A 9,386-nucleotide genomic window follows, 5' to 3' on the forward strand; every position below is an offset into this window, starting at 1 on the left:
AATTTTATAGTTTTACCTTATGATGCACTACAGTACTAGTTAACTAACTATAGCCTATAGGCAAATAGTTAACTATATTGTAAACCGGTTATAACGAACTTCGGGGTACTGCCGGATTTTGTAGATTATAATTCTCCAAGAGCCAGCTCAAGAGGCGAAAAAAGGAAGTTCTTTCACCCCAATGTTTGATTACTTTGACTAAAAGTAAAAAAGTAACATATACAGTTCATATTAGAGTTTTGGCAATGGCAGATTCTCCACTCAAGTCTTGAGCACTAGTGCCCTCATTCATCCTCCACTGGCATTTAATAACAGTGACACGATTGAGAGAAACGCCGGGATTTCCGGAGTAGTGCTCTTTCCTCCATAATTGAGGGGGGGAGGGGAGCTCGGTTCGGAGTTTCTCAGACTGAATGTAAATATGTATCATTGTGTTCATTATGTTATTTTACCTTAAGTTTAATTTTTATTTATTTATTAGTATTATTATTTTTTTTCTTTCCTTTCTTTCTTATTTTGTTGTCATTTAATTTATATATTTTTAAATATGGTGTAAAGGAGCTCTATAATCCCTATTACCATTGTCTGTAAATGTAAGAAAAAATAAAATTAAATAACATTTAACTGTATGTTACTGATTCAAAATCGATGGCTTTGCCAACCATAGCCAAGTGGAATGGCTTTTCTAAAAATTAAAAAAATTAATTTCTCATTTAGAGTATAAAAATATAATTTACAGTAGAGTAAATTTGTTTAAATTTGATTCTAATAGAGATCTTTAGGTTTAATAGTTTCCGAGATATAGTCTCTCAGAAAGAAGCATTTGTTTCCGAGTAACAAAAAATCGAGATTTTGGGGAAATTATTTTGAAAACAAATGACAATTTCACTGTGTAAATAAAAATTTAGAGCATAAATTGTTATATAGAAGCGATATCATAAGTTATAAATGTATAATAGAAATATAATAATTATTATAGAGGTTATTTTATGATAATTAACGAATTGTTGTGACTAATAAACAATACCTTCCCTCTGCCTCACTGCTTTCTTCCCTATGACTGGTTAAAATGATCCTCTTTTAGAGTCACAAGCGGTTACCAAACTTGGCAGATCAACCAATGTCAAGATTGTATTGTATATATACACACATATACACATGTATACCTACATACTGTATTGGTTTCAGTTTACAGTTATTGTTATTATAAGTTTTGGTGTCAAACACTGCAAGAAGTTGGATCTGATAGCTTTGATTTTGTGTTCTGGTTGGTGTTCATAATGTTGATTGTAGTTTTTATCATGATAATGCTGCTATCAATTTCTTTTTTATCTTTTTCAGCTGTTACTGACCCCCCAGTCAGCAGTAAATCCACTGTGAATATTCTGTACAAGTAAGATACAGTATGTCAGCCTATCAGTGTACTACTCTAGTTCCATTAAAGACTTGGTAACTTATCTTTGGTGCTTAAGACCACCCACTGTGTTGGTTGGTATCAGTTAAAAGTGGAGAAGCCTTAGAGTCATCTGGTCTATATCTGTTTCTCGGTAAGAAGTATTTTTGTATAACTTGAGAGGTATGTCTTTCCAATGTACCTTAAATCGCACGGTTTAGGTACTGGTATGATACACCGATATGCCATAAACTGTTTGATACTATTATTATTCTATCAGAATAATTTTTTTAAAAGGTAAATAAAGCAAACTTGTGATTCAAGAAATAAGAACCTTTAAATTATTTTCTTATAGTACTTTGAAATCTACTTTGATATCTACCTAGCATTTTTATAAGTTATTCTCATTATTCTTTTGAAGTTTTCAGAACCGTATTTATGTATATAAAAAATACAACCATCTACCTATTTATGGTGATATTTTATGTTGATTGTCGCAGATGTATACATAATATAGCTTAGTGATATTTTCTAGTCATCGTGTGTAGTTAATTCTTGTTACTTTTGTTATGTTTTCAGAAATTCATATATCTAAAAAATAATTGTTTATTTGGAGTCTTATTTTTTTATTAAATTTGGTTTTAGTTACAGCTTCTATTTATCTTTTTTATAATTTTCATAACTCTTTTTTTCCCAAAAAATGCTGTTACATATTCCTATTTTATTTACATTACTAGTTCCTTGATAAGACTGATATAGAGGAGAATATATTTAGTCAGAATGTATGTGATTTTCTTGAACTACTCTGTTTGTAGAGCTTTGGCATGGCATCTTAGTCGTACCTTCACTATTTACACAGATTACATAGGTATCAAAGATTACATTGATGAAAAATGATCAGTCTGTTGCCTTTTGAATTATCTGGTTTCAACACCACACAATCTTAGGTAGTAAAATAAATCTATGAAATTGTAAAACCTTTTCCATTTCTTTGAAAACTATTTATTCAGATCTTTTTTTCTTCTTTTAATAATAATGTACCATTTGTCCCTTGTAGTGTCAAGAACACAACAGTTGTAATCAGATAAAAGCAGGGTAGCTTGTATCTGAGGTTGCAACACTTTGGATCATTACAGATATATTATGGAATTGCATTGCGTTTTTCTAGAAAATGTTTGTAATGAATTCTCCTTGTTAATTTGATAACATTTATTGAATATGATTTATGGTGATTTTTTTCTCTTAAAAAACATGGCCAGCGTACCTCTGGACCCCACTTGGTATTTTACATCGGTTTAATTTCATTTATTATTTATTATTTTCCTTAAATTTTTCACAGCAATTAAATCAAGAAAGATAGTAGAAATCACTAACAAATTAATTGATGTACTTAATTAGATCACTTAGTAATTTATTTTTTATCTTCTTCATCTAGTGTTGAGAGAGTTGTTTTCAATCATAAACAAAAATTTGAAAAGAATATTTTGATTATTTTTCTAGTTTCTACGAAAATAATTCTTATAAAAACAAATTTAAACTTCAAGTGGCTAGAAACGTGAAGTGCCATGGCGCTGAAAGAGTTGCGGTGTTCCACTACCATGAATTTAAGAAATCTGTCTATGAAGAATAATGACTTCAATGATAAAAATATTTTATACTACAAACAATAAAAAGAGGAAAGACATCTAACTGTATTGAAAATGCATTTTTATAACAATAAAATAAAATTTTGAGAAAATTTTATCTTGATTGATTTTTCTAAAGTTTCTCTTTTACATAAAAATGACAACAAAAAAAAATACATAGGTTTTAGAGAGGGTTTTAATTGGTATGGAAAGAAATACATTTTTTAAAAGGATAATTATAATTGATTTGGAAGGGATTGCATTTATTATGTAAATTTCCAATGAAATTGAAATCAACATATTTAGCACTAACCAGTTTTAAATTTAATTCATATATTACAAATATAATTCTTTATCTTGCTTCCCTTGTTCCTCAGTGCCAAGCACTGTGATCCTGAACCAGCACCTTTATGGACTTCAAATTCTTTTGCTTCTTTTGTCCTAGCCCCTGGAAGATTTAGTCCCTAATTGTAGTCTGAATCTTCTCTTGGACGATGGCCTCGCTTCAAAGAACTTCCGTGGAGCCTGTTCTTCATTCATTCTGTATAAGTAACCAAACATCAGCTGTCTCTTTTTAATAGTGCCCCTAAAGGAAAGTATTCTAAGGTCCATTTATAATCCGTCATTACTTAGTCAGTCTCATCCTTGGCCAGCCACTCTCTGGAGATACTTCATTTCAGTGGCTGTAACTCAATTACAGTGTCTGCCCACCAAAATGCATCTTTCACTTTCATAAAGGAAGGTAGGTAGTTATACATCCCTAAAGATGTGTAGTTTAACATTGTTTTCTATCAACCTTTTCTGTACCACAATGTTACAGAGCTGGTAATTCACATTATTCGCCTTTTTTTATTCTGTTGGAATTATTTTAATTGATTTTCCTTTCCTGTTTAGCACTGTTCCAAGACTGGTGTAATTATCAGATGTTTTCAGCATTTCTTCTTTGCAATGAATTATTAATTCTTTCTCAAGACCAACGTCCATCACCTTGCTTATCTTTGCATTCCAGCATTGTAATCCACCAATAAAGTTTGTAAATTGTGGCACAATACCATCTCTGCCTGTTCCTTTGCCTACCCTCATCTTCTCCTCAGCCCAAGTGACATTGTCATATTCTTCTGTTTCTGTTCCTTGTGTGTCTTCTAATCTCTCCGGAGCATCATCTGAGAATATTTCTAATGTATATACAATATAATGGCGTGGTTATCTCCAATATTTCCCCACCTTTTGTAATTAAATTTCCTCCTTCACATGTAGTACTGAATTTTAAAACAACTATAACTGCTCTTATATATGAAATTAATTTAACGCTAGAGTAAATTTGTAAAAATATTTCACCAATATTAATTAATAAACATGTTCAATGTTTCGGCTAAAATATCATCTTCAGGATCAAAAGTTTTTAATTACTAATTATAGTACAACTTGCTGATTCAAACTTTCTAAGTGCAGGAGGTTATAAAAAGTTTATCAAGATAACTGTGACTGTTATTCCATGGCTTAATATGCTGTCCTGTCAATATTATTTATTGATTATAATTTTATATTGCTGAATATATGTCTAATTTAAATTATATAGGTTAAAATTTTTAATTGGTGTTACTCTAGAATTTTATTTTGTCAATAATATTTGCAAAATGTGCATTGATTTGACATGCATATAAGTTTGCAAATTATATGTATTATTTAAAATTTTATTTATATAAATTGATTCTATTATTTTATGTTTATAATCATTATCTACTATTTTTACTAGTTTTGGTTTTTCAAAGTCAAAATCATGCTTGCAATTGATATTGTGGATGGATAAATCCTTTGACAAATTATTTGTAGAGTTATAATTACTATGGTGTTGTTTAATTTTGTTAATTTTTTTTTCAGTTTGTTTAGTTTTTCTGATGTATACAGTCATAGGATTTATACAGTTTTTACAAATTTATTGAAATATAACATTAGTTTTATCGAGTATATCAATTTTATTTTTTTTTGCTAGTGTTTAAATTTTGTTATTTATTGATCAGTTTTTTTCCCAATTTCAAATTTTTATATTCATGTCTTTTAAATGTATTAATAACATTTTTCTCTCCATATGTGTAATACTATTAAATCTACATATTGGGTAAATTTTAATAGATGTATCGACATTATTATAATTGATGTCCTAAGATTCATTATTATCAGTTGAACTGTTCCTAATTTATATATATTAATGATTGGAGAAGTTTGTCGGGGGGTGCGGTCAGCAAAGAACAACAAATAAACAAAACCATATTTATTTATTTTATGCTGTCGTTTCGACCTGAGTTTCAGGTCTTCATCAGGGCTATAGAACAAAAGAGATAACAACAACATTTAGAGTAACTTACAATTGAAAAGGAATAGTATACAAACAAATTTAGAATTATACAAAATATTGAATTAAATCATAAATCATAAAAAATTGATAACTGATAATTGAATAGTTCAAAATTTTTAATTGATTGATATTCGTGGAATTGTATGGTAGTAAATTGAAAACAGTGACAGATGAAATATAATATCATGTAGGTAAGAAGATATGTATAATATAAGATATGCAAGTAGTGTCTAAAAAAATTGAAAAATAAATAAATAAATTGAATCTACAAATTGAACATTATGACAGACAATGAAAAATAGTGAGTGGTTTATATCTGAATTACATTGTGAGTATTAACTTATACACTTATGAAACTCAGGTCGAAACGTCGGCATAAAATAAATAAGTATGGTTTTGTTCATTTATGTTGTTCTTTGCTGACCGCACCCCCCGACAAACTTCTCCAATCATTAATCTACGGTCAACTATCTACACCTCATTATATCTATTAATTTATGATATCCTGTATGTTTAAGTTGAAAAATAAAGTTTCTATATCGAAACAAACAAGGACTGAGTCTTTATCTATAACTTTTATTTTTTTTTGATCTTGTATTTTTTAATTCTATTGCATTTTTAATATCAAAGTTATTATTATTTTAAAAAAATCAGAGTTGGATTGAGGTGTTAAGATAATCTTTCCAAGATTCCTCTTATGTCATCTACAATTGTCTAAGTGGAGCATTACTATCGTGCAATTTAACTAACCTGTATATTTTAGGTTTTGTGCAATTTCAGTTTAATAATTTACTTTTATCTTCCTTTTTTACTATCATTTATAAGTTTATTTATATAATTTTCAAAAAGTTTGTCAATTGATTTTATTTGTTTAATGAAATTTTATTATGTTAAGATTTGGTTTATTTTTCAAAAATGTCACCAAAATCAATTTACAAACTTTTTAAAAATTATATAATTAAGCTCATTAATTTGTCCCAATGTTTTATATATTATTCTATATACCTTTTATTCATTGGTTGTTATCTTGTTGGCTAGACATTGGTGGTTGAAGGCTGGAAATTCTGGCTAAAACGTTGGCACTAATGAATAAAAAAAAAAATTTAACTTGTGTACTTCTCTGACCACACCCCCAACCATCTTCTCATATATATAATCAACAGTCAACTATTTTCTCATCACTAAGCTTATTATAAAAGGATATGATAGGTTGAACATTTTTATCATTATTACCAATATTACTATTGGTGAACAATTTTTGCCTTTAGAATTATAACTACTGTATTTAACTATATATTTACATTTAACACTTAACTCTTAGTATTATAAATTATTATTTATATCATATATGTATATAAATATATATGATATTTACTATTTATTGTTTGTATTTCTCAGAATGTCTCAGTGATGACTCCCACTATTCTTCTCATTGGTCCAACGTATCTAAATCATTGACAACCAGTGTAGAAAAGGATGAAGGAACACCTCTTCATACGAGTTATCTTCAATGTATGTATTGAATTACAATCAGCATTGTCTTCCAAATTTTAACTGACTTTTAGAAATTTAATATTGAATAATAATGAAATCGACACTTTTCATTATACATAATTTTCATGTTCTGTTGATCATTGATTCAAAGAATTCTTCAGCTGTTTCTCTTTTAAAAAGTATGTCAATTGTGAGTTATCTGTTGTAACTGCTGTCCATTGTTATTGGAAGGCTTTATTTTAAAGGAGGTTAATTATAAAGGAGGCTTGCTTTATTTTTGTCCCGGTATGCCAAATATGTTCTTGCTATCTTGAGGAGATTGAAAGGTAATATTTATAAGTTGATATGTACTAAAAGGTAATAATTAAAAACCTTGTAGCAAGTCTTAATTTTCTGTGTGTCATTCTCAGAAAACTTGAAGCAAGTGTATTTAATTTACTGCTGTTATCGTAAAAAAAATGTTTAAGCCTACCCTCCAATAACATTAGGAGGCATATGAATCTAGTATATTTTGGTTACTTAAATTACGTAAGTAAATCGTAAACAGAGCGTAGTGACCTCCCAGCCAGCCAGATCAATTTTTGTTTATAGAATAGATATTGAAACAATATTTGAGATACATTTACAGCCTCTTGGCATTTTACAGTAAGACCTATCATGAAAGTATTAACACATTGTTGTCTGGAGCTTTGAGTTGGTGTGTTATGGCAGGAGCGGGCGATTTTTTAAAAAATCCTTGTGAATTTTGTCATTATGTAAAATCACCATAATTAAAAACTACTATGAATTTTTTTATGAAACTTATTTTCTCAATGTAGAATGTATTCTTCATTGTTATTATGAAAGATAGGCACTTTTTTTATGAATAAATATAGAATATACAGTTGAAAGTACAAAAACGGAAACGTTTATAATTTTCGTCAATATTATTTATTAACAAAATTTTTCAATCAACAAATAACTAAATGGTGTAAATAATGAACACTAATAATGTTTTATCGTGTGATAGCGCTCAAAACATTTACCTCTATGAAGAGGTACGCCGCAAAATTCAGTAAGTCCTCTCAACCATAAAGCTTTCTCTGGTTCTCAAGAAATTGCCACTTAGTAATATACAAGAATTATTTAAAGTAAATGAAAAGGAAAATTGATAGTTTTAACTTAATTCTCTTATCTTAGGTATAGCTTAGGTTCAAACTAAAAGCTTGAATATTAAATTGATAGTAGAATTTTATAACATTCTTGACTCTTAATGTCAGGGAAGGTTTCTAGGCAATCAGAACATACATTCAGCTACTATTGACACTGAATTAAATTATTTATTAGCTACTTTTAATAATCTGCTTCAATTCTATTTTGAGCAACACTAACCAATTACACAATCATCCTTTGATGATTTTTGAGTCTTGATGTCTTCTTTTCTATAATGCTATGGCCAATGGCATTATAATGCTATAACAATAGCTTTCGTGCACCCCTCTTCTTCCTGCCGACAGACGTACTCTCACTAGCCAATCCAAACCAAGAGTCCTTTATTCTTCTTGGGTGACTCTTCGATATCTTCTTTTTTCAAGATGTTTCCCACTGTGAGTTGCTTAGGGATCTTCCAGACATCCTGCCTATTGCCGATAACTGAAATCATTTATATGTCCAATAGCTCTATAATAATGGCTTCCAGTCACCTCTCTACTTCCAGCCGACGGACTTACTCTCACTAGCCAATCCAAACCAAGAGTCAAATTTTAATTCGTATAAAGAAGTTCCACGAAGGGACTTTTCCTTGTTGTATTATATGGTATTACTACTTCAAACATAAATTAAAACTAACCAAATATCGCAAAACCAAGAGAAAAAAACATTTTAAACCGAAATGCCTTCTTTTCTATTCTGCTATGTCCAATGGCTTCCAGTTACCCCTCTTCTTCCAGCCGACGGACGTACTCTTAACTAGCATATCCAGACCAAGAGTCAAATTATAATTCGTATGAAGAAGTTCCACAAAGGAACTTTTCCTTGTTGTATTATATGGTATTACTACTTCAAACATAAATTGAAACTAAAAAATTATCTTAAAACACAGAGAAAAAAACATTTTAAACCGAAATGTCTTCTTTTCTATTATACTATGTCCAATGGCTTTATAATAATGGCTTCCAGTCACCTCTCTTCTTCCAGCGGACTGACATGCTCTCACTAGCAATCCAAACCAAAAGTCCTTTATTCTTCCTGGGTGACTCTTCGATATCTTCTTTTTTCAAGATGTCTCCCACTGAGAGTAACTTAGGGATCTTCCAGACATCCTGCCTATAGACAATAACAAAAATTATTTGTATATAAAAATAACTATTTACTCATAAAAGAGGATATTACAACATATTCGGCCTCCATTGTTGAAAGTGCCACAGTAGGCTGCCGATTAGTGCACCAGGATATTAGGGCATCGCCCTAGATGAAAATATAGCCAGTTCCTTACCGTCTTTTATCCCGGTCACTAGCCCAATCAGCATCACAATATCTG

General features: G+C 29.7%; 1 long non-coding RNA gene across 1 annotated transcript in view; it reads left to right on the forward strand.

The window, feature by feature from the left end:
• The window catches only part of LOC136795109 (uncharacterized), a 65,158-nt gene that overhangs the window by 38,005 nt on the left and 17,767 nt on the right, over window positions 1-9,386 (forward strand). The window contains exons 2-3 of the long non-coding RNA XR_010842657.1: window positions 1,342-1,547; window positions 6,773-6,886. This is a non-coding gene — a long non-coding RNA (uncharacterized lncRNA). The remainder of the gene's footprint in view (window positions 1-1,341; window positions 1,548-6,772; window positions 6,887-9,386) is intronic.

This window comes from Halyomorpha halys, unplaced genomic scaffold (genome assembly GCF_000696795.3).
Source record: "Halyomorpha halys isolate HHAL.00 unplaced genomic scaffold, Hhal_1.1 Scaffold115.1, whole genome shotgun sequence".
NCBI lineage: Eukaryota > Metazoa > Arthropoda > Insecta > Hemiptera > Pentatomidae > Halyomorpha > Halyomorpha halys.